The sequence below is a fragment of the Tachyglossus aculeatus genome, chromosome X4 (assembly GCF_015852505.1).
Source record: "Tachyglossus aculeatus isolate mTacAcu1 chromosome X4, mTacAcu1.pri, whole genome shotgun sequence".
In the NCBI taxonomy this organism is placed as follows: Eukaryota; Metazoa; Chordata; class Mammalia; order Monotremata; family Tachyglossidae; genus Tachyglossus; species Tachyglossus aculeatus.
Genome location: NC_052098.1, coordinates 22009581 through 22036731, shown reverse-complemented (window position 1 = coordinate 22036731; position 27151 = coordinate 22009581). Strand labels below are relative to the sequence as shown.

Here is a 27151-nt window from a genome sequence, read left to right as displayed (position 1 = left end):
GTTCTAAGCGCTGGGTGCTTACTGTGTGCAGAGCACTGTACTAAGCATTTGGGAAGTACAAGTCGGCAACATATAGAGACGGTCCCTACCCAATAACGGGCTCACAGTCTACTTTCAATACTAGAATGCTTTGGGACCTAAATTGGAGCCTGCTCAGTGTAAGTTACTACAACTTTCTGGACCTTGTTTTTCCTCCACTGAAGGAAGACATGTTTTGTTAAAGGGCATATGTCTTTCTTAAGATACTCTTACTCATCCACGACTTCACATACAAAAACCCTTCCTGAAATAAGTATATGAAGTAATGTAGGATCCCAAATTATGAAAATCATGAGAAAAAGTATTGCAAATGCCCAAATGAAATGGTAGCAATACCACACAGGTTAGCTTTTCAATTCGATTGGAAACAGAAATCAAGCCCATTCTTTTTAAATCATGTGACGCACACAGAAATCTCTAGGTCTTTTGAGAGCCATCTGTTTCAATGACAGGTCATGCCCTAACCAGAGAGTTGACCTAAAGAATCACCTAATACAGACGCATTCTTCTGTTTACACAGACACCAAATAAAGGAAACTGAAATTTATGAGGTGATACTCTCATTGGGTATTCTCACATTGCCTCTTCATCAGTAAAAATACCCTGAAAAATGATATGTTTTTTCCTAAAAGACATTTAAGAAATTTTAAAAGTTTTTCTCTTGTGGGGGATTTTGGTGCTGCTAGTCTAAAAATCTCCTTTCCTTTCTCATGTAAATTATCAATCTTAGCAAGCAAACAGAACTGTATGCATGACTTCCAGAAACAGTATTTTAATATATGTGATCATTATTCATTCTGTCACTTTCACTGTAAGGAGGATAAGGAGTCAGCACATATTCATAGTTATGCTTCACGTAGTTTTGTGCTTCAATTAAAGCATACTTCAAATTTCACTGATGGAACTCCTTTGTGTTTATGTTTCTGGTGATGGATAAAATTATATTAGGCTTCTTACCACCAGTTTTATGTGGAAAAAACATAGAATCAGAGATTTGGAAGTGGCGTCAAGAGATCATTTGGTCCAGTTCTCTTTTTCCAGAGAGATAATCAATCAATCATGTTTATTAAGTGCATACCGTGTGCAGAACACTGCCCTAAGGGCTTGGGAGAGTATAACAGAGTTGGTAGACATGTTCCCTGCCCACAATGATCTTACAGTATGTGGGACTGTCTCTACACTGTCTCTAGACTGTGTCTAGAAAGAGATGACTAAACGACCCAAGAAATCTGTTTGGTTCTTTTTTCGTTTTCTAAAAACTCTCCCAGAATAGAAACTCCATGGTAGCACATTTTAGTGGGGTTTTTTTACTCCAAGTCAACAAAATTCTTGCAGATATCTAACATAATCTTGCCTGCTTTCAGTCACATCCCTCTTTTTAGCCCTCAGTGGACGTGGGTAACCACTGTCCAGTATCCTTCCCATAAAAATCTTACATATATATGTAAATACATGTGTATATATGCAAATATATATATATATATATCAGATATCTATCAGATATATATATATATATATATATAATCAAATTAGGTTATGAAAGTGTGACAATTACACTCTTTCGCTCTCTCTCCATATATATATATATAGAGAGAGAGAGAGACTATTTCAGTCCTTGTCTCATTTTAGTTTTCTCATTCCTAGGCTGTGACCCCAGTTCTTCATCATTTCCCATACGGCTTATTTCCCACCCCTTCATTTTTTTTCACTCTTTCCTAAACTTTTTCACTTTTCCTTCATCCTTTAAAAGTGCAGGGTCTGAAACTGGACAGGATATTTTAATTTGAATGTAGTATATAATGGAAAGATTAATTTCTGATGTTGTCATACTCCAGTTAATTCCTTGGAATACAAAGTTGGCTTTTTAAAAATAATATTGCTTTACCAAATCATATACAATTTGTGGTCAGCTATGTCCCCCTAGGGCTTTTTTTCTGCTCTCCTAGCATCTATGAAGTCTTTCTTCAAGGTATATTTGTACTTTTTTTTTTAATCTCAAAGGATTCTCCCTTGCACTTTTCTCCATTGAGTTGAATCCTGGGTGTGTAGGTCTATATTTCTAATTCATTAGGTGACTTTGAACTTTACTCCTGCCCTCAAATTGTGGACAGGTAAAAATTAAATGAGCATGTTCATGGTTCTTTGATCCAGATCTATAAAAGTAATATAGGACTGATACCAGGACTGAACCCTGTGGGATATCCCCTGATATGTTCCTCCCACTTTACCAACACATTGATAAATTATATTCTTTGGTGTACTCTGTGAGTCAACCATGGACCCTCATAGTAGTTGTGGGATCAACCCAATAATTTACTAACTTGTCAATTAAGACATCATAGGGGACAGACAATATCGAAAGCCTTAATGCATAAGACTGGGAGATGAAAGTGAAAACAATGCTAAGTGCAGCGAACAAAAAGCAAAATAGCCTAGGAAAGGGTAGTCTTTCAGTGTGTTTCAAGTGGGCCGGGCTGTAGATCTCACCATTATCCTTTCGATCTGGAATTCTATCAATCGATCAATTGTATTTATTGAGCACTTACTATGTAGGGCACTACACTAAAAACTTAGAATCCTGGAGTTGAAAATTTGACATCTATCTAATCTTCCTCTTTTTCCTCAGCCAAACTGCTATTATGCTGACCCAAGCACTTATCATATTCCACCTTGATTACTACATTGACCTCCTCACTAACCTTCCTTCCTCCTATCTCACCCTCCTAAAGTCCTTATGAAAATCACAGAACTCCTAATCTTCCTACCCAAACCCTGTCCTCCCCGAGACTTCTCAATTGCTGTAGACAACACTACCATGCTCTGTGTTTCAGCTCTCCTACTTGACTGAGTCCCATATGGGAGTCTGATCCGATTAACTTGTATCTATCCCAGTGCTTGGAGCAGTGCTTAACATATAGTCAGTACTTACCAAATGCCATTAACAGAAAAAAAACTGTAACCTTGCCATTATCCTCCACTCAATTCTCTCATTCAACCTGTCATTCAGTCCAACACCGAATCAGTCAATCAGTCATATTTATTGAGTACTTACTGTGTGCAGAGCACTGTACTAAGCACTTTGGAGAGCACAATATATCAGAGTTGGTAGAAATGTTCCCTTCCCACTACGAACTTACAGTCGAGGGGAATCGTGATGATTTTACCTTCACAACCTCTCCACCACCTTAACCATTTTAATGGGTGCTCCTTCCACCCATTTCATACTGCTAACACCCCAATCGAAGCACTTATATCCCACCTTAAGTACTTCATCAGACTCCTTGCTGACCTCCCTGCCTTCTGTTTCTCACTACTCCAGTCCATATTTCGCTCTGCTGCCCAGATCATGTCTACTCACTCCTCAAAAGCCTCCAGTGGTTGCCCATGGGCTCTTGCCACGTGCTCTCCCTAGAGGGGAGGAACCCACTTCTGTTCCCCGCCCGCAGCGGGGAGAAGCAGTGTGGCTCAGTGGAAAGAGCCCGGGCTTTAGAATCAGAGTTCATGGGTTCAAATCCCGGCTCCGCCACTTGTCAGCTGGGTGACTTTGGGCAAGTCACTTCACTTCTCTGGGCCTCGGTTCCCTCATCTGTAAAATGGGGATTAAGACTGGGAGCCCCGCAGTGGGACAACCCAATCAGCTGGTAACCTCCCCAGCGCTTAGAACAGTGCTTTGCACATGGTAAGTGCTTAATAAATGCCATTATTATAATTATTATTAGCGGGGCACCTGGCTCCCACCCACGGACGTTCAGCGAGACACTCACCCGTCCCGCGGCCCTTCCCTCGGTATATCGGTTCTGGTTGCAGGGCGGCCATCTGGCATTTCAGAGAGAGAGAGAGAGAGAGAGAAAGAGAGAGAGAGAGAGAGTGTGCCACGCGGACCGCTGCGCTGCTGCCCCTCTCGATGTTCTCCCCAGAAGGTCAGAGGCCACAGGTATTTATATCACCTGTGGCTTGGGCCATTCCCGTTTCCCTCCTCCTCTTGCCCAGTCTCTGCCCCTTTCATCCTCCATACCTTTATTTGGTCGGCACGGAGAGGAAGGACACCTATCTTTCCGGCCCGCTCCCCTCCGGCCAGAGAAATTGCATCAGAGGTAGCATTTGACCTTGGGATGGCCGATGTCCAGGGTCATTATATCACCTGTGGCTTGGCCCATCCCCATTTCTGCCCTCCGCTTGCTCAATCTCCACCCCTGTCATCCCCCATACCTGCTTGAGTCGGCAGGGAGGTGAGGGACACCTATCTTTCCGCCCCGCTCCCCTCCGGCCAGAGAAGTTGGGTCAGAGGTAGCATTTTGACCTCGGGATGGCTGATGCCCAGGGTCACCTTAGCACAATCTGACAATCAGTCAGTCAATAAATCAGTGGTATTCATTGAACACTTACTGTGTGCAGAGCACTGTACTAAGTGCTTGGAAGAGCACAGTACAACGGAAACACGTTCCTTGCCCACAAGGAGCTTACAGTCTAGAGGGAGAGTCAGACACCAAAATAGATTAGGGACAAGGGGAATAGGAGAACATAAGGTTATGGACAGAAGTGCTGTGGAGCAGGGGTGAATATTAAAATGGTTAAGGGGTAAACAGCCAAGTGAACAGTTGAAACAGATGGAGCGGGGAAAATCAAAGAAGGCAGTCTGGAGGAGTTGTGATTTTAGAAGGGATCAGGGCCAAGGTATTGGGGCCTAAGGGCTAGGGGCCAGAGGATCAGGGCAGGGGGATCACAGCTGGGGGGATTGGGACCAGCAATCTCCCCACCTTAAAGACCACCCTAAAATCACATCTCTTCCGAGAGGCTGTTTTTGATTGTCCTAATTTCCCGTATTCACTCTCCCTTCTATATCACCTATGCATTTGGGTCTGTTCCATTTAAGCACTCTTATATTTATCCCATTCCCAGCCCCACAGAACCTATGTACATATTCTTAGACTCTGCCATTTTCCCTATCTGTAGTTGATTAACTGATTGACTGATTTAACCACACATGAACCCAAATGTGGCCTCTTTAAGTACAAAGGACAACCAAATATCCCATTCATATGTTTTACGTATTCTACAAGATTATTTTCAGCATTAGCATAGCTCTAAAAAAGCCCAATCTGAGGTAGTTGGTAGTGAAACAATGGTGACAGACAAGGGCATTTTCATCAGAAAGAAATGGCATCCTTTCTTTCCATCAGTGGGTGTTTGAGGTAGTTCTGCAGAGCTATGGAAGGCAACCCTGACCTCATGGAGAAAATTGGTGAGGGAATGGAAAAGTTGGGAATGGGTAAGTGGTTATATTTGGCTATTTTATTTGGTAATTAAATAATTGGCTTTTCCTTGTTTTTATGGTATTTGTTAAGCTCTTACTATGTGGCAGACACTGTTTTAAGTCCTCTTGTACATACAAAGTATTCAGGTTGGACATAGTCCATGTCCCACATGGCTTTCACAGTTTTAATCCCCGTTTTACAGATGAGATATCTGAGGTACAGAGAGATTAAGTGACTTGCCCAAGGTCACAGAGCAGACAAGTGGCAGAACCAAAATTAGAACCCAGGTCCTCCTGACTCTTAGGCCTGTGCACTGTCCACTCCAGGGACACTGCTTCTCTCGCAAAAGATTGGTACCTAGTCTCAACCAGGAGAAATTTAATTTCAAAAAATTCTGCCAAATCCACCCTAGCACATGGAAGATAAGAGCTCTTCAAAATTTCACAGTGGACTATAAAACAATATATTTGTTTCTGTAGTTAACATATTGCAACTGAAAGTTTGACACGCTCTATTTAGTGACTTTTTGACTAATGTTTCTTTATCACACACACACAAAAAATTATCACTGACTATTCTCCTTATCTGGACTTATTGCCAACAATTGAAGGTTTCATAATATCACATCCTGAGAGATTTTGTCAATTATGGTGATTAACAGCTTTTATGACTGTTTTGTTCATGTTCTTTTAATTAACACAGCATGGCATCTTTTATATCTGGTGACTTGGTATTAAAAAATATGTGCTTTATAAAATCGTGCTTATTAAGTACCTTAATAACAATCAAATCTGTAATTCAAAAGATGAACATTTTTATTCCATTTTCAACAAGGAGTTATCTTGTCCAGATTGGTAGGATTTCCTTTAGACATTGTTTTTTGTTTGTTTGTTTCTTTGTTTTGTTTTTTAACAATTCCAATGTGGTTGTTTGGGGGAGTCAAAGTGGTGCTTATCATTCTTAGGATGTAAAATATTAGTTCAATGTTAAAATTACAGTCAAAGCTTAATGTTTCAGAAGTAAGGTATCACTTGTCTCCACCTGGTCTCTGCTTTTTGGTCACTTCGCTACTCCTTGATCTTGAGTCCCTTTCAGAGACTTGTTCCATTTCCATGTCCTCCTTATTTCCAAGTTACTAACAGTTAGAGGCTTAATTGCCTATGTAGGTGAGCTCTATCTATCAAGTCCCACTCTACTATCTCCATACCTGGCCCAGTCATGTGGCACAGTTCCATCAAATAGCATTTATTGAAGCTGTTTTTAGCCCTTATAAGATGGAAACAGGAGTCCGTGGCTAGAAATTGAGTCCTCTCTAGCATTTAAACTCAAGGTTCAATGTGAGCTGGTTCAAAAGAGAAGGGAATTCCAGAAGGTAGTAGGGAGCTGTTTCCTTATGATTTTTGGCTTCACAATTGTGTATATAAAATTTTAAACAAATGTAATGAAAAAAGAAATGACTGAATTAGGGGTGAAGTACAGTAATGTGGATATGGACAACTCCCACACAACTGTCCTATGTAGATATCCCTCCCCTTCATCCTTGGACTGCCTGGTGGATCCAATGGGGAATGTTCCTGTTCTTCTAGACTGTAAGCTCGTTATGGGCAGGAAGCGTGTCTGCTAATTCTGTTGCATTGCACTCTCCCAATCACTTATTACAGTGCTCTGCACATAGTGAGCATTCAATAAATACAATTGATATGGTCTTCAGTAAGGGCCTCAGTCTACAGGAAAAGGGCAGGAGCCACCAGGACTCATGCATGACCATCTGGGATTCTTTAGTCATGTCCTGCTGAGTTCCACCATTCATTCATTCATTCAATCATATTTATTGAGCACTTACTGTGTGCAGAGCACTATACTAAGCACTTACAAATTTATTTATTTATTTATTTTACTTGTACATATCTATTCTATTTATTTTATTTTGTTAGTATGTTTGGTTTTGTTCTCTGTCTCCCCCTTTTAGACTGTGGGCCCACTGTTGGGTAGGGACTGTCTCTATATGTTGCCAACTTGTACTTCCCAAGCGCTTAGTACACTGCTCTGCACACAGTAAGCGCTCAATAAATACGATGGATTGATTACAAACCCTTTCCACGGGCACAGATCAGTTCCCCTTCTGCTGAAAAGGTGTGGCTCAGTGGTAAATATGAATACACTCAGTTCTGCCTTTAAGCATATTTCCATTCTGTTTGGGTTTGGTGTACCACATTACTGAAGAAACTGCTCGTGCGCATCTGTGCGTTCTTGCGTGAAAGCTATTTTGCGATTTTTCCTTAACGTGAAGTTTCACCAAAAATAGCAACCCTTGCCGAATAGAGAAACTAAGTGCACAAGTAATAATGATAATATTTGTTGAGCGTTTATTATGTGCCTATTAGGTGCTGGGGTATATACAAGATAATCAGATAGGACACAATTCCTCTCCCACATGGGGCTAACAGTCTGTTGTGAGAGGGGATATCCTTTTGTAATGTGTATGTATTTTAAATAATTCAGTTGGGACGTAAGTGCAGAGCCCATTGTTGGATAGGGACCGTCTCTATATGTTGCCGATTTGTACTTCCCAAGCACTTAGTACAGTGTTTTGCACACAGCAAGTGCTCAATAAATACGATTGAATGAAGTTAAGTGACTCACCCGAGGTCACACAGCAAACATGTGGCAGAGCCCAGTTAAGAACCTCTGATTCCCAGGCCTGTGCTCTTTCCATTAGACCACACTGCTTCTCTACTCTTTCCTTACTGTATGTACTCACAATCACCTGTAGTAGTTCTGTATAAATCAATTTATATGCCCTATTTAACCACATCCTCATCTGCTTATCCATTTTCCTTTCTCATTTTCTATTTTCAAATCATTTTGTCTGCCTCTCAATCAATCAATGGTATTTATTGACCACTTACTATGTGCAAAGCACTATATTCTCTCCCTCTAGTTGTTTGCTCCTGTCTTCTAATTCTATTCTCTTCTACCAAGAGCTTAGTACAGTACTCTGCCTGTAGTAGGCACCCAATAAATCCTACTGATCAGTAGATGAATTGATATTATATGCTATGCCATGAAAATATGCTTTTTTCACAACATCAGTATAATTTATTTAATATCTCCAAGAATCTTTAAAGGCAAAATATCAGTTTCCTAATTTTCCCTAGGATTATGCTTCAAGCCTAAAAGGCAGTATTCAGCGTTTACTTTTTGTGGTGCTTAATGGTTTTTGCTGATGTGACTATATCATTCATCATAAATTAAACCAGCATAGCATATTTATACCAGAAAAGGCATGTCCATCACACAGCTTCTCTAAGTGCTTAGAAAAAATAGTGCTCCTATTTCTTCAACTACCATCTCTATGCTATTGATTCCCAAATCTCCATCTCCATCCCTAACCACTATCCTTCTCAGCAGCAGGTATTCATTGAGTGCTCATTGTGTGCAGAGCTCTGTATTTAATGCTTGGGAGAGTACAACAAAACAGAGTCGGTATGCACGTTCCCTGCCCACAGAGAGCTTGTGGTCTAGAGGGGGAAACAGACATTAAATTGAATAAGTAAATTACGGATATGTAGAGAAATGTAATGGGTCTGAGGGTGAGTTAAATGTCAAGTGCTTAAGGGGTACAGATCATTTATTTCCCCCATCCACCCACTCCTCTATCAACTATGCACCAGGCATTTTGCTACTCATCCAAGCCCCACAGTACTTATGTAAGTATTTTATACTATACTATTTGCCCTCTCTTTAATCTTTTTTAATGTCTGTTTCCCCTTGTAGACTCTAAGCTCCTTATAGGCAGGGATTGTGTCTATCAATCCCATTGTATTATACTTTCTGAACCATGTAATACAGTGCTCTACACAAAGTAAGCACTCAATAAATGCCATTGATTGACTGATTCATCCATTCCTTCATTCATTTCTTACAAGAACAAAACAGAAAGGAAATGAGCTTAAATTAAGCTGAAGATGAAGAGAATTCGGTTAATCTTTAAGAGATCTTGAAGAATGGCTAAATGAGCTAATATAGTAACCTCTGAAGATTTTAAAAGCTAAATGGTCATTTTGTCAAATCCTGTTTAGTAGTGTTCAAAAACTCATTTTTCTCATGTTAATTTTTGAGAACAACTTTTTGTCATGCTTCTAGAGCATCAATATTCTACATCTGTTTCTTTCAGGTTGAGTAATGTAAAGGATGGCAGGCTTAAAACTAATGGAATTGCATTATTAAATTCAGTTTCCAACCCTCCACTGACTTCCAGTGTACAAGCTCAACAGTTACAACTGATTTTTGAAATTCATAAATCTGTTAGAAAACTAAATGTATATAAATTAACACTATCATGCATACTATTTTCTATGAAACCCATCAGGAAAAAATGAAATATAGATAGTCTTACCACAGATTCTGCATTAATCAGTCAGGTGTAAATCACAGAGTTAAATGGTTTTTGCTTGATTCCATTGTAGCGAGTATTCTGATGAGCAAACATCTAATGTGACAGGAACAGATAACATAATGACTATCTTATTATGCTTGAAAGACTATAAAAAAAAAATGAATGCCACTATATTTTCTTCCAGTTGGTAATGAAAGACAGCCACTTGCCTGGGCCTTGATATCCTCGTTAAGAGTGTATGACTGACAGCATGTTGGCATCAGCATTGCAGGAACTGATCAGCCTCAACTCTGGGTAAGTGAAGTATAACTCTAAAGCTGGCTGTTTCTCCAATTTGCTAATCTCGACAACTTAAATTCAAAGTCTGTTTCATATTTTGCAAGCTTTCTCCTCCATTGACTTTTTCTGACCATTTAAAATATGTACACTCCTATTCTCTACCTTTAAAAGGTAGTTAGCAACATCATTTGACAGTTGTTCTTAAATGTACTCTTTGAAAATGATGAGTATACATTTTATTTCCTAATTTAAGCTGAAAGAACCCTTGCAACACATTCAGAGAGGTATTAACCTACTTATTTTATAGTCGGATAGATGAATCGTAGTTCACAGTATGTCTCTGTTTACATAGAACCTAATGTATTACATTTGTAAAATATTTCAAATCATGCATCACCTGCTCAATACATAGATGAGGACAATTCCTATTGAAGAAAAAAAGAGAGTTGGAGCTCATGTCTTTTTTTATTCACAAACTCTAAAATTTACATAAAATGAAATTATGAAATATTGGAAGGATAAGAGGGTCATTCATGCCCAATAATGACTTAATTCATTTAGAAGAACTGTGAAGTTCAAGAAAATAGACAGAGATTACGTTCTGACAAACAATACGTACAAGTAGCCTGATTTTGAATTAGATAATAATAATAATAATAATAATGGTATTTGTTAAGCGCTTATTATGTGCCAAGCACTGTTCTAAGTGCTGGGGTAGGTACAAGGTAAAAAGGTTGTCCCGTGTGGGGCTTACAGTCTTAATCCCCATTTTACAGATGAGGTAATTGAGGCCTAGAGAAGTTAAGTGACTTGCCCAAAGTCACACAGCTGATAAGTGTCAGAGCCGGGATTAGAACCCACAACCTCTGACTCCCAAGCCCATGCTCTTTCCACTAAGCCACGCTGATTAATGACAACCATTGCCAGAACTCAATAAATACTACTGAATCTACTCTTTGGTCCTAAGTGAAAATCCACTGCATGAATTAATCATATATCTACTGATATTCAATAAGCTCTGTTCAGCATTCCACACACCCACAACTACCACAGTCATTTCATACCAACCCTGACAACTAATAATCCACTCACAATGCAAGAGTTTTGAAATGACTCTAGTTCCCAAGTTCTGGAAATACTTTTTTTATGTTGTCCCTGCGCTACAGCCAATGCATTGCATATTGGTCTGCCATCCATAAACTTCCTAGATCAGAGCATTAAAGTCAGAAAACAGGACATTTCCCTAAACAATTATTATGGGTTGTAGACAGGTGAGCAAAGAATTCAGGCACTAAAATCTAGATTGTCACAATTTGTTGCCTAGATATACATCTGTGGCAGTTTTGGGAGAAGGAGTGAAGGTGGCCCAGGTGGCCATAATCAGGATGAGAATATCATAAATGGAACTACTCTGAACTGACAAAGATGAAGCGGCTTATGTTTCTACATAGGCTCATTTATGGAAAAAAAAAGACTTGGATGTTTATATTCTGCTAAAGAAACTTAAGGAAAGCTAAAGATGTGATGAGGTGAACAATCTATACCTATAACATAAATGTTTTCCTTGTTTTCCTGCCTTACAACTTTGTAAATGGGACACTGCTTTGTTGGGATAATTATCCCCCTTTCCCGTTCACAAAACAGATTAATTAATATGTGGCATCCCTGGTTAGGCTACTTTAGAGATGGTGCATAGGAATGATGCAAAGCATCATGAGGGTAGGCTAGCTACCTCTATTTCACATCCATCACCAACTTCCAACATTTCATCAAAATGTTGTAGAGAGTGGGAGGTAGCACAAGGAAAGGGAGTAGGAGGGGGTTTATTTTCCACTCTACAGCCCTTACGAGTTCTGGGTGGAAGTATAGGCTGGAAGAGCTCTAATTCCTATAGTGAATTTCTCCCCCATCCTCAAAACACTTCACAAATATTAACTCATTTTTAATTCATGTTATCTATAGAAGAGAAGTATCGTGGCCTCATGGATAGAGCATGGGTCTGATAGTCAGAAGGACCTGGGTTCTATTTCTCACTCTACCACTTGTCTGCTGTGTGACCTTGGGCAGGTCACTTAATTTATCTGTGCCTCAGTTACCTCATTTGTAAAATGGGGATTTAGACTGTGAGCCCTCATAGGGACAGGCAGGGACTGGGTCCAACCTGACTAACTTGTATCTACCCCAGGGCTTAGAACAGTGTTACACATAGTAAGTGCTTAACAAATACCATGATAATAACAATGAAAAAGATAAGGAAGGAAAAGTACCAATATCTCCGGTTACCAGATTGGAGCCCTGAGACTTTTCTTGTCTTGCCTTATGCTGTCGAGTCATCTCCGACCCATAGCGACTCCATGGACATATCTCTCCCAGAACGCCCCACCTCCATCTGCAATCATTCTGGTAGTGTATCCATAGAGTTTTCTTGGTAAAAATACAGAAATGTTTTAGCATTGCCTTCTTCCACACAGTAAACTTGAGTCTCCACCCTAGACTCTCTCCCATGCTGCTGCTGCCCAGCAAGGGTGAGTTTTGATTTTTAGCAGATTGCCTTCCACTTGCTAACCACTGCCCAAGCTAGCAATGGAAGGGATATGACTCTACTTAACTCTCCCTTCCATAACTGAGACTGGTAGAGTACTGGAAACTCTCCAGGTGTGATTCTGAGAGGGGCTGAAACTCTTAGAAGTTAAATAATTTCCCCAAGAATTTACAAATGGCACTGTTAGACTAGAATCAGGTCTACTGATTCCTGTTCTAGTCCTCCTTCCAATACAGTATACAAACTCCATGTCTTAAGCACCACAAAGAACTGCCACACAATATTCTTTTAGTGAGGTGATGGACAGCACAACCTTAGATTAATATATAATAAGCATACTGAATTTAAGGATTGATAGCAGTTTACATTTTTCTTTAAAAAGGATAGAATTTAACTGCATGATTTGATTGTCGGTTTTTGAAAAGAGTGCTGATTTAAAAATTATTACGTAGAATAGCATTTATTTTTGGAAAGCAGTTGAGGCCATAACATTCAACAGGCAAATCCCATCAGGTGTCAATTTCCATGCCAGAAATCTGCCAGATGTACCAATAGTTGGGTATAGTTGGGATTCTGAAAGATAGATTGTTGCTAGGCAAAAAAAAAAAGGATAAAGATGCTGGGTTAGCTACCTGAGAGGTGGTTAGTTTGAGACTGCCATAAAGGCCTTAATACAATAAGTATATAGATGACTTGGGTTCTAATCCCAGCTCTGCCACTTGTGTGCTGTGTGACCTTGGGCAAGTCACTTAACTTCTCTGTGCCTCAGTTACCTCATCTGTAAAATGGGGATTAAGACTGTGAGCCCCACGTGGGACAACCTGATTACCTGGTATCTACCCAGTGCTTAGAACAGTGCTTGGTACATAGTAAGCACTTAAATACCATTATTATTATTATTATTATTATTATTATTATTATTATTACTTGCAATTGAATGCTTTAGGGTCATACTTTTGGGGGTTTGCTTAGATGCTATGATGGTATGTACAAAATAACTTCATAGCTACTATCATCTTAGCTCAAGGCTTACATTATTATTTTGGTCTGAGGAAATTGGGAGCTTGAATTGAACTAGGAATGACTGTGAAATAATGTAATTGCGTAAATCAACAATAAAATCAGCCCATGCTGGAGGCAGCATGGTCTTTAGGAAAGAGGTCAGGGCTAGGCATCAGAGGACCTAGATTCTAGTTCTGGCCTGCCACTGATCTACTGTATGATGGGGTAAAACACTTAACTTCTCTTGGCCTCATTTCCTCAGCTCTATTGTGATGTTAAAATGAGATAAATTGAGTAGAAGTGCTTTCAAAAACAACAAAGTGATATACAAATGAATATGTTTTTCCTCATTTGCTTAGTATTTTTGTTACACATATCTACTTTCAAACAGATTGTGCAAGAAGGGTTGATTAGATTTAAAGGTGTCATAAATTTTATATCCCCTAGTTAACTATTGACTGCAGTGAAAGCTTCCTTTTGACCTCATGCCTCAACTACCATTAAATCTAACAGAAAGAAACACAAGAGCACCTGTTCAAAAGAGTTGCCAAATGAGAGCCATTATCCAGATCCCAAAATGAAATTATTTACATCTGATTATTCAATTTTAGCAACTCATTTTATGTTGAAGCCTAGTCGATTTTTCTTCAAAGCCTTTAGAAAAGGGGGGATATTTCTGTTATCTTTTCGTGCTTATCTCTCTCTCAAGGCTTAATTCTCTGTATGGGTAGTCTGGTTACATTATAATGGTATTTGTTAAGCACTTACTTTGTGCCAGGCACTGTACTAATTACTGGGGTGGATACAAGCAAATCAAGTCTTCTAGACTGTGATCCCACTGTTGGGTAGGGACTGTCTCTATATGTTGCCAACTTGTACTTCCCAAGTGCTTAGTACAGTGCTCTGCACACAGTAAGCGCTCAATAAATACAATTGAATGAATGAAAGTTGGACACAGTCCCTGTCCCATATGGAACTCACAGTCTCAATCCCCATGTTACAGATGAGGTAACTGAGGCACAGAAATGTGAAGTGACTTGCCCAAGGTCACATAGCAGACAAGTGGTGGAGCTGGGATTAGAACCCATGACCTTTTGACTCTCAGGCCCGTGGTCTTTCCACTAGGCCGTGTGCTTCTAAGAAGCAAACTATTATATGCACAGAAGAACTGTTCATGAGTTGCCCAAGTTCCTGACTTTGTGAATTCATAACCAGAGAACCTGGTAGATATGGGCTAATCATTTGTATGATATTTTTCATAAAATTCTAAAAGAAATACATCAGGGGCATTTGAAATCAATACAACATTGCCAGTGAACGGACGACACCTGGTTTCTGTCATAATTTAGAAGCCAGGTAGGTAGAAAAGCTGCCCCTTAAGGGAAAAATGTAATATACATGATCCAATTGGCTGTCACAGGGTTGGGTAATCCTTATTAGACAATTGGTAACTGTTCAGAATGCAAACATTGTTGATCAGATGGCAGGGTTGAAGGGTGAAAACTCATGAGGATCATTTAGCTCTTCATACAGTGTTCTGTACACCTTAAGAGCTCAGTAAATATGATTGATATAGCTAGCTGCATATTATTAAAATGCATTAGTCTCATTAAGCAGGTGCATATATATATATAAATATCAATTGAGCTATCTATGTCTACATCTAAAATATCTATAAATATCTATATTATATGAATAGATATAGATATAACTGTGCCTGTGATCTTCGTTTTTAACCTCAGATCATGAGAGTACAAACTTATACATTATGCATTTGTGCAGTTCAATCATTCAGTGACTAGGATTTATTGAGCACCTCCTGGGCAGAACACTGTGCTAGGCACTTAGAAGACTAAAATGCAGTTTATAGTGAAGAGTCCCAGCCTTGAGGATATTGCAATCTAATAGTAGAGGTAGACATTAAAACAATTTAGAAATAAGTTGAATTTTTAAGTGAATGCTTAAGTTATAAGGGTATATACAAAAATGCTACAGATAGTTGTGAGTGCACAAGTACATGGCTGGCATGAAGTACATGAAGTGTGGATGTGGTGGTTGAGGTGATGCATACTGGGGAGAGGAGGAATAATTCATTGAGGAAAGCTTACTGGATGAGATGTGATTTCAGAAAGTCTGGCAGATGTAAGGGAGACAGAGTAAGACGAAGGAGGAACGTTAGGAGCAATGGGTCTGAGATGAAAAGACAAAAGTGAGTACATGTGTACAGTAGACTGTATCCACATTTCTTGAAAATGCAGCTCTATCATGAATGGCTGTTTTGTGGGGTATGTCTTCTACACTTATATGCTATAAATTAGGTGCCATTCCAAAACCAGTAGTGAAATGATGGCTGAGCCTCAAGTAAAAAGTACGCTACAAGGCTATCCCTGCCCCACCTCGTCCCCTGCTCCTCCTCTGTTCCTGGAGGCTTTTCTGACTCCAAAACACATTGGACTAGTTTTCTTCCACTCCTATCTCCTTAGGGAACAGGGAGGAAATGGGAAAGAATGATAAGTTTGGAGTTGGGAGTGAGGAGGAGAGGGGAGCCAAAGAATAGAAGTGCATGAGGGAAAATCAAGCAGAAGGAAATTAATTGATTAATTGGCTGAAACATCAGGGATGCAATTTAGAGATCCAGGAATACGTGGCATTTGTGCATGACATACCAGGATTTGTAAGTAGTGGGGGATGGCCATAATCCCGGGTATGCCTGAATGTGAGCCTATAAATCCATCTTGGGGAGGAAACATGTCCACCAACTCCGTTGTAACTGTACTCTCCCAAGCATTTAGGACAGTGCTCTGCACACAGTAAGCGCTCAATAAATACCATTGATTGATATGACTCACTTGAGGCATGCACTGCTCCAGTGGGAACATGACTAGCCCAGACAGTCATGACAACAGAAGGTGAGTGGCACTGTGCAAACCACTAGCACTAGAAGCAATCCCTATGTTGAGGTTTTAAGTCCTGAAGACTGGACCCTAAGTTCATTTGTGTTTTAAATCGGCAGTCTCCAAATTAAGCTTGCTTATTCAACACTTATGAAATAATGTGATTTGATGCATTACTTGTAACATTTTGCTGTGCCTCCTTCTATAAAGAATTATGTATTCTTTAGAACTGTTCAGAAGTCCAAAAATTTAGAATGAAACACAATAAGAATACATTAATTATTTGAAGCGTACACGTGTTTTGTTCTTTTAATTTTCAGCAGTTATTGCTCTACTTATCCAATTATACTTATTTCTGCCTAATCAGAAATTCATCCTCAGTATCTCAAGAAAAACCCAACAAAACCTTTGTGGATTCCCATGTAAATATGGTGACAAACTAGTTAAATTTTGAGTTGGAAAGAAAGTAAAATTAAGGTCTGCATTTGTTTTTCTGCCCCTCATCTTCTTTGAGATCATATTTGCCTTCAACACTATTGACCACCTCCTTCTCCTGGAAACATTAGCCAACCTTGACTTTGCTGACACTGTCCTCTCCTCGTTCTTATTTCTCTGGTCGTTCATTCTCAGTCTCCTTCTGCCTCCTACCCCATGACTGTGAGGGTCCCTCAAGATTCAGTTCTGGGTCCCCTTCTATTCTCCATCTACACCCACTCTCTTGGTGAACTCATTCACTCCCATGGTTTTTTTTTATAATGGCATTTATTAAGTGCTTACTATGTGCAAGGCACTGTTCTAAGCGCTGATAATAATTATGGTATTTGTTAAGCGCTTACTATGTGCAAAGCACTGTTCTAAGTGTTGGGGAGGTGACAAGGTGATCAGGTTGTCCCACGTGGGGCTCACAGTTTTAATCCCCATTTTCCAGATGAGGGAACTGAGGCACAGAGAAGTGAAGTGACTTGCCCAAAGTCACACAGCTGACAATTGGCGGAGCCGCGATTTGAACCTGTGACCTCTGACTCCAAAGCCCAGGCTCTTTCCACTGAGCCACGCTGGTTTCAACTACCACTTCTATGTGGACAGTATCCAAATCTACATCTCCAGCGCTGATCTCTCTCCCTCTCTGCAGCGTAGTATTTCCTCCTGCCTTCAAGACATTTCTGCTTGCATGTCCTCCCATCGCTGAACATGTACAAAACAGAACTCCTGATCTTCCCACCCAAACCCTGTCCTCCTCTGACTGTCCCACCACCATCCTTCCTGTCTCACAAGCCCATAACCTTGGTGGTATCTTTGACTCCTTTGCCGCATTCAACCCACATATTCAATCCATCACGAAATTCTGACAGTCCCACCTTCACAACATCGCTAAAATCGCCCTTTCCTCTTCATCCAAACTGCTACCATGTTAATACAATCACTCATCCTATCCCGCCAAGATTGTGGCATCAGCCTCCTTGCTGACCTCCCAGCCTTCCCACTCCAGTCCATTCCTCTCTCTGCTGCCCAGATCATTTTTCTACAAAAACGTTCAGGACATGTTTCCCCACTCCTCAAAAAACTCCAGTGGTTGCCCATCCTCCTCCACATCAAACAAAAACTCCTCACCACTGGCTTCAAAGAACTCAGTGACCCCTCCTACCTCACCTCACCCCTCATACTACATCCCAGCCCACACACTCCGGTCCTCTAATGCTAACCTTCTCACCATGCCTCAGTTTCATCTATCTCACAGCCAACCCCTTGCCCATGTCCTGCCTCTGGCCTGAAACGCCCTCCTCCTCAAATCTTACAGATAATAATAATAATAATAATGGCATCTGTGAAGCACTTACTACATGCACAGCACTGTTCGAAGTGCTGGGGAGGATGCAAGGTGATCAGGTTGTCCCACGGGGGGCTCCCAGTCTTCATCCCCATTTTACAGATGAGGTCACTAAGGCACAGAGAAGTTAAGTGATTTGCCCAAAGTCACACAGCTGACAATCGGCGGAGCTGGGATTTGAACCCACGACCACTAGCTCCAAGGCTCGTGCTCTTTCCACTGAGCCACGCTGCTTCTCAGATAATTACTCTCCACTCTCTCCCTCTTCAAAGCCTTATTGAGGGCACATCTCCTCCAAGAGGTCTTCCCTAAGTCCACCCCCCTTCTCCCACTCCCTTCTGCATTGCCCTGACTTACTCCCTTTTTTCTCCCCCCCTCCCATGCCCCACAGCACTTACATACATATCTGTAATTCATTTACTTTTATTAATGTCTGCCTCCCCCTTTCCCCACCCCCAGACTGTAACTGCGTTGTGGACAGGGAATGTGTCTGTTTATTGTTACATTGTACTCTCCCAAGTGCTTAATACAGTGCTCTGCCCACAGTAAGGACTCAATAAATATGATTGAATGAATGAATTTGACCTATAAATGAAAATCTCAAAACATACAATTTGAATTTCACAGTGTTTATGATTCTTTCAAGTAATATTTCTCCCAGCAGATCTTAAAGTTATTCAAAAGCTTTGTTCTTCCTTTCAGTTTTTCAGTCTCATTAATAAGTACAATGTCCTCTAAAAATGCAAATGCACATCCCTGGCTGTATTATTTCTGTAGGAATTTTAATTTGCCTATAATGATAACTGAAGCCCAACTCCTAAATGAACTCTAATCTCATTTTGCCCAAGTCCTACCTTGTGCTTACACTATCTGTCTCCAGCCAGAAGCATCCGTCATACCTCAGCCATCCCTATGTTCAAAGCCCCCTTCCAGCATGTCTTCCCAACTAATTACCAACACCTCAAACAGTCGCAACCCAGCAGCCTCCTCTAGCATTTATGTAAGTGTGGCTGTATCCTCAATTAGAGTATAAAGGGGTGCATGACAAAAAAATGTGCCTTGCTAAGGTATGAAGGGCTATGAAATTGACTGGTCCCAGGAGAGCTTTTTTGATCATATTCTACTAGTCGAAGACATTGCTTTACAGGAAGTTTACAGGTCACTTTCTCTGATTTGTCCCCTCAGACAGGACTTTATTGTTGGACTTATCTGCTGATCTCTCAGTTAAGACTTCCTCTGACTGGTTCCTCCAGACAGAATCTGATTGGTGGGGTTGGGGAAAGAAAATGGCAGCCACAGCTCTAGTCTTTGCTGGGAAATTCATGTTTCAAAATTCATATAGTCTTAGAGTCCATAAATATGATAAGATCAAGTTTTTCTTTTAAATTATGTGAGGCATATGCCTTGGGGAGGGGTGGAGGGGAACCTTGGAGGTGATGTGACTGAAGGAGGGTGCCCAGCCTTTGTGGGGTATGAAGGCTTCCCTAGCACAGTTTGGATTCCTAGACAGGATCTGGTTGGTGTCTCTGTCAGGTTTTTAGTTGGTTTCATGATTAAAAATGTCCTAGAATCACATGCAGGAAACAAGATCAGGTTTTTGCGTAAAAATGTGCATAAAGAAAACTTTGTAGTCCAACTAAGGAATGGGCACTGGGGAGGGGGCTTCCCTAGCACAGTTCAAATTCAAAGGTTGCTGCCAGTGGGGTGATGCAGCTGCATTTGCCAGGAGGAAGATGAAGGAGATGATGGGAGATGCAGGGACTTGTGGTGGGGTGGAAGGGGGGATAGAGAGGTAGGCAAGAGGAAGGTCTGATCCTGCTTGCTTCCTGTGTCCTGCCCCATCTTCACTAGTACAAGGGAGTTGGATAAGTAAAAGGCTAGAGAAAAACCTTTAGAGTTGGCCCACTAAGTCGGCCTCCTGGCTCCCAGTTTTGAAGGTATTTGTCAAGTAGCCACATTCCTGTTCATGAAGGTGCGGTTCCTTTGCAGAACCACTCAGTAATAGACTTAGTTGTCCTTCAGGTTGAAGATGATGATGCTGAAAGTGAGATTTTGCTAATGAGTTTGTGTGTCTTTTAGAGAGAATCTCTTGGATGTTTGCACACTTGCCCACTTTGACCATGGAAGTACAATATTAAGCTTTTTATGGCCTCCTGCCATTAGAGTGAACATTGCTCAGACATTTATTCATTCATTCATTCAATCGTATTTATTGAGTGCTTACCGTGTGCAGAGCACTGTACTAAGTGCTTGGGAAGTACAAGTAGGCAACATATAGAGACGGTCCCTACCCAACAATGGGCTCACAGTCTAGAAGGGGGAGACAGACAACAAAACAAAACATATAGACAGATGTCAAAACCGTCAGAATAAATAGAATAGAATAGACATAAATGGTTGCCAAGAATAAGGTATGTTCTATCGACCCTAGACATGTGCTCGAGTTGTTTTTGCAGTAGTGGTATTGGTTTGTGTAACAGCCAGAAACACCTCTTTGGCCTCAACCACTTGGTAAGTTGATAATTAAGTATGATACTTAGATTGCATAACTAATGCTTGGCAGGATAGGTGGGACAATCTTTATCATTTTCTTCAGAAACCAGGAGAAAAGCGAGACCAAACAATTGAGCAAATTACAAAGAATGAGAACATCAATAAAATAAAATAAAACACAACTAGACAGACCAGAACTGGAAAATAGCAGAGGTTTCAGAGTGGGATACCTGGTCCAAGTAAAGATGTAGAGTAAAAAGGCAGGAGGAAATGTGAGACTGCAGAGAGGGAGAGTGATCAAGACTGGACATGTAGATTTGAGTATCATCCTCATAGGGTGGTAGTTGAAGCCATGTGAGTGAATGAGATCTCCAAGGGAGTGGGTTTAGATGGAGAATAGAAGGTGACCCAGAATTGAACTTTGAGAGACTGCCACATTTAGGAGGTGGGAGGCAGAGGAGCCCATGAAAGAGACTGAGAATGTGCGACGAGAGAGATACGAGGAGAACCAGGAGAGGACAGTGTCACTGAAGCTGAGGTTGGATAATGTTTCCAGGAGAAGCAGATGGTCAGCAATGTCGAAGGCAGCTGAAAGGTCGAGTAAGATTAGGGTGGATTAGAGGCTATTGGATTTGGCAAGAAGGAGATCATTGGTGACCTTGAGAGGACGGTTTTTGTAGAGTGAGGGAATGGAAGGCAGATTGCAGGGGGTCAAAGGACAGAATTAGAGGAGAGGAACTTGAGACAGCGGGGGTAGACTACTCTCTCAAGGAGTTTGGAGACGAATGATAGGCGGGAGATGGGGCGATAACTGAAGGGAGCCTTGGGGTCAAGGGAGGGTTTGTTTTAGTATAGGAGAGACGTGGGCATGTTTGAAAGCAGTGGGAAAGAAGCCATTGGAGAATGAAGAGTTGAAGATGGCAGTTAGGGAGGGAAGAAGGGAGAGGGCAAGCACTTTAATTAGATATGAAGGAATGGGGTCGGATGCACAGGTGGATGGGATGGATTTTGAGAGAAGGCAGGAGATCTCCTCTAGAAATACTGCTGGGAAAGGTGGGAAAGTTGAAGTAGGGCAGGAGGAGGGAGGGACTGGGGTGGGGCAGGGGGGATTTTAGGGAGATCATACCTGATAATGTCAATTTTCTCAATAAAGTAGGTGATTGTCATAAAGTACAAGAGATAATAATCATAATAATAACAGTAATGGTATTCGTTAAATGCTTACTATGTGCCAAGCACTGTACTAAGTTCTGGGGTAGATACAAACTAATCCAGTTGGACACAATCCATGTCCCACATGGGGCTCACAATCTCAATCCTCATTTTACAGATGAGGTAGTTGAGGGGAGGCTGGGGGATGGGGCTTAAGGAGGGAGTTAAATGTCTGGGCGATGGGCATGGGTGTCAATAATACTGGAGAAATAATTTTGCTGGACAGAAGAGAGGGCAGAGTTAAGGCACCCAAGGATAAATGAAGGTATGACAGATTATAACTGCCGCTTGCTGGCCATCATTCTTCAGGGATCTATTACATGTTTCCAGGGTCAAGCTAGTTCCTAAAAACCTCGACCTTTGGGAGCTAAAGCAATGAAGCCCCCTGTATAAGAAATTCCTCTCTAAGGACATTAAGAGACTGGCTGGAAATATTAGTATGTCTAATTACATTTTTCCCTTAGAATTACATTTAAGAGTACCCCTTTTTCTAGACATTGCCATCTTTTGTAATTAGCTTGCTTTCTTCTAAGCTTTCTATCATGTTCTTATTCTATTGATTCCTCTCTGTAAGAGATAAACATTCACATCTGACAGCACCAAAGTTCATCTGAGTTTTGTTGCAACTTTTTCTCAACCAGAGAATGTCCCTTGTTTTTATTATATATTTTTCTATTGATCTATTGAAATAGATATGTAAGAAATATATCCACAAAAGCAACGGGTAATAAACTATTGTCTAATTCATTGATTACTGCTATGTTGAAATATGCTACAGTTTGCATTGGCACTTATGATTCAAGTGATTTAAAGACAGTTTTTTCACAATTAATATTATGATATACATTTATTAAGAAAGAAATTTCATTTTACTATGTAAAACCTATTAAGTCGACAATAGGAAGCCTATCTCTGGTGCCCAGATATTTATGTTATAGAAATTCACAGTTCTTTAAATATTTATAAAATGAGAGTTGAGAGCAGCACTTTTGAAAAGCAGTTAATAAAGAACAGACATCAAGGGAGCCATCATTATAACAGTAAAGTGCTTTGCAACTCCAATAACTTCACTGGTGCAGAAGCAGGCCATCAAATTTAATTAAAAGCAGTCAAAAATAAACTGAGAAATTGAACTGTGAAAGGCTGTCCTTTGCCAGCAGCTGAAAGCAAAAAGAGAGGGAGAGCCCTGAAAGTAGTAATGAATTGATAAGCCTTACTGCCTGCAACTTGTAATTTGCTCTGCCAGATTTTAGTATCAGTTAAACTAGATTAATAGAGCAATCACTGATTCTCTATCTTAAATCCCTCTATTATAGGCCCCATGATAAATGAGCCCTGAGTGGGTCAAAATTCCAATTCATTTCCCTGCTCACTCCGTCTAAGTAGTTCTGGCATCTTCCTTTGCTGGACACTAGCAGTCTCCCAAATATTTTTTTTAAAGGCATACATAAATCTACTCATTGGTACTGGCCCCTCTCCTCAGAAGAAATTCTACTTCTTTTAATTCGACCAAGATAGAAATCCCTAGCAATGTGAGCTAATGACACCTCTGTTTGCCTCTAGGGATTCCCATGTTGAAGTGAACGATATGGCTAGAATAACAACAAATGTATTGTTTCTTTAAATCTCAGATTAAGCACTGGTATTTATTGAGTGCTTACTATTTGCATAGCACTGTGCTAAGCACTTGGGAGAGTGCAATGCACCAGAAATTAGCAGGTACGAGATCTGCAAAACTGTACTGCAAGGACAAAAACAATTTACCTTCCATCCTTTTATTTTTATAATAATGTCCTTTAATGAAGCCAAAGCCTCCCTGCTGTGACCTTATTATGTTTTCTTACATCCGTGAGAAATAGATTCCTCTGAATTGTAGCAGAGCTCATGAAACAGCATGAATGTTGAAATAGAGGATCAATTACTAAGAAGCAATAATAGAGAACTCGGAAAGGCTAGAGCACAGGCCATATAGGCTAGAAGATAAACCAGCTGGTTTAAAAACAATGTAAAAATTATACAGAACACAAAAGGCTTAGGTAAACAAACTGTTTTGTTTTCTAATGTCTTTCAAGATGATTGCACAATGTCATTCCAACAGCAAGTGCTTGAGACACAATATTAGAAATGAAACTCACTTGAAAAAGGAGCTTGGCCCCAATGTACCAAATAATTAAAAATATCTCATATCCTCACAAATTTAAATGTTGCAAATAAAAAGCAAGCACGTGGGGTTTCTCAAAACAGCAAATGAGTATTTTTGAATTATCCCATCTTTAAAAGCCTCTGAGAATGCTTTCTGAAATTAAAATAATGGATCTTGGGACGAACAGGGGAAATACATTTCTGGGTTCTCCCAAAAGCAAATGATTAAGCGGCACCCAGAGTGAAAGTATATCATCAATCGTATTTATTGAGCGCTTACTGTGTGCAGAGCACTGTACGAAGCACTTGATATAATCTCTAAACCCAGCTCTCCTCTCAGGTATAAACCTTTTTTTTTCTTTACATCTTGGTTTGAACTGATATGGAGGGACATATGAACCATGGAGATTTTTGAAAAAAGAATCAATCAAGCAATCAGTATTTATTGAGTGCTTGTTGTGTGCAGAACACTGTACTCAGTAGAGTACAGTAGAGTTAGTAGACATGTTCCCTGCCCACAAGGAACATACACTCTAGAAGAAGTTTATAAACATTGTTTGTTTTCATAGTCTGGGAGAGAGCTAGAATTCTCTAGGCCCAACACTAGACTACCTACTCTAGTCTTCTAATGGAGGCATGACACCAATGGCACCTCCACAAACCACAACCTGGTAAGATAAGCGCTTAGTACAGTGCTCTGCACACAGTAAGCATTCAATAAATATGATTGAATGAATGTCATTCTGCCTTCAATCATTTTTCCAAGCCAATATTAAGCTGCAGTGGCACTTTAAGGATGGTAGGACATATCTGATGTATTTTGATGCAGACCTGCATTGATGTGGGTTTGTATCAGTCTCACTACCAAAAGTGAAGCCAAGTACTATATCCTGGGTTATGTTTCCACTGCTTTCCCGGGGGAAGGCTTGCAAGGTTGCATTATTCAATCAATGGTATTTACTGTGCTCAGAGCATTATACTAAGTGCTTGGGAGAGTACCATACAATAGAGTTGGTAGATATGTTCCTTGGCCACAAGGAACTTACAATCTAGAGTGGAAGAAAGACATTAAGGTGAATTACTGATATGCTATGGGACTGAAGTTGGGGTGAATATGAAGTGCCTAAAGGGGAGAGAAACAGAGTGGCTGAGGGGAGAGAAGCGGAGTGCCCTAGTGGAAAAAGAACCGGCATGGGAATCAGGGGACCTGGCTTCTAATCCCAGATCCACCTCTCATCTGCTGTGTGACCTTGGACAAGTAGATTAATTTCTCTGTGCCTAGGTTCCCCCATCTGCAAAATGGGGATTCAATTCTCGTGCTCCTTCCTACTTAGAATGTGAGCCCCATGTGGAACCTGATTATCTTGTATCTACCCTAGCGCTTAGTACAGTGCTCGGCACATACTAAGCCCTTAACATTATTAACAATTATTATTACAGATCCAAGTGTATAGAAAATATAGACAGGAGAGGGAGTGGGGGGAAATTAGGGCTTAGTCAGGGGAAAGGTTCTCGAAAGAGGAAGAAGAAGGAAAAAGGGATACGTGGGAAGGGGCAGTGGGGGACAATAACTATGTAACAACCCTACATTCTATGGTTCAGGGCACTGTAATTAAGGGGGAAAACAAGCCTGGGGTGAGTGGTAGGAAATACTGGAAGCTATGTTGTTGGAGGCAGGAAACTAGGAGAAGGGGTCAAGGGCATCAGAACACAGCACAAGCACAGGTGAGTTGATGCAGGTGACAGTCCCAGTGGAGGCTGTGTGAACAAGAGGTAATCAGTGGGGATCACAGGGGATAGCAAACCATGGGGCAGATGGCAAGATAGGGGCAGTGGGCATATTGCGTCAGAGGAGACAATATAGATATAATAGAGGTGGTAGGAACCAGGTTTGGGGGAAGGAAGGGGGAGACAGATAATAGCAGAAGCAACCACTGATCCCCACCTCCCTCTGTTTCCCATGGTTAACCACTGCTATATAGTTTCATCTGGGCTACCTCTACTGACTTTCCTTTCATGCCCCCACATCACATTATGGCTCTTCACCATTTTTTTTCTCTTCTATTGTCTCTTCTGTTTTTGGCTCTCATCTTCTTTTTCTGGATCTAAGCTGTTCCTCTTCTGGTTACTTCTTTCTTCGTTAGGTTCAGGAGCCACTACTGCCATTTCCACTGTTGCATCTATTTGCTAGCTATACTTCGCAAGAAGGTTAGAAGACACATTTTATATATACCATATTTACTCATAGTGGCCCCACTTTTTTAACATGTTTTTGCAACCTAAAAATGAGAGCAGGCCTATTACATGAGGCCCTAGAGGAATTAAGTCTAGCAATAAGGATAGCAGGAGAAAAAAATGAAGATAAAAAGTCAAAGAAAGGAGGGAAGAAGGAAGAGAAAGATAAAGTTAGTACTTGAAGCTGCATCTTTTCTTTGTACTCAATGAATTAAGACCCCCTGCCTTATCTTCTTTCTACTCAGTAGTTTATATATGTCAGTGAAGAAACTCCCTCCCTGGCACAAACCTGTCTCTGTGGTGTTAGAACATTCTGTCCTTTCTCCTCTTCTTGCCCTGGTGCATGCCACCATCACTGCTTAAAAAAATCACAATATTCATTTCCTCAAAAAGCATAGAGAGGGAAATTATGCAATGGAAGCAATTATTACCAGTAAATATGATATATTTGAGACGGACACACATATATTTACATGTATAATTGCCCTTCATGCTTAAAGAAACCAGGTGTGATCGGTGACCATGGAAGAGAGCAGGAGCTGACTTTGCAGTAATCTCAGGCACATAGAAGTGCCACTTGTAGAATGGGAAGGACTGGGAATGCAAAGAGTAAAATGTGTGGGATCTTCACTCTCTTAAGCACAACTGTCAGAAAGAACATTAGTTAGACGATCACTGTTTTTCCCTAGCCCTTATGTCTCCTATACAACCTCTCATTTGGGGTTTGGTAGGCCTATGGCAAGGCTACCTTTCTTCCCTTTGGTCTACTTTGGGTGTATATAAAGCCTCAAAGCCTAGCTATCATGGAGCCTCTGACTATCTGAGGCTCAA

At 40.6% G+C, this 27151-nt stretch overlaps 1 protein-coding gene across 40 annotated transcripts in view; it reads left to right on the top strand.

Annotated features, from left to right (window-relative positions):
* Positions 1 to 27151, top strand: part of PTPRD (protein tyrosine phosphatase receptor type D) — a 1852740-nt gene that overhangs the window by 521843 nt on the left and 1303746 nt on the right. For all 40 annotated transcript variants that reach the window (XM_038769706.1, XM_038769707.1, XM_038769750.1 and 37 more), the window contains one exon: positions 9878 to 9987. The gene's annotated coding sequence lies outside the window, so the exon portion shown is untranslated. The remainder of the gene's footprint in view (positions 1 to 9877; positions 9988 to 27151) is intronic.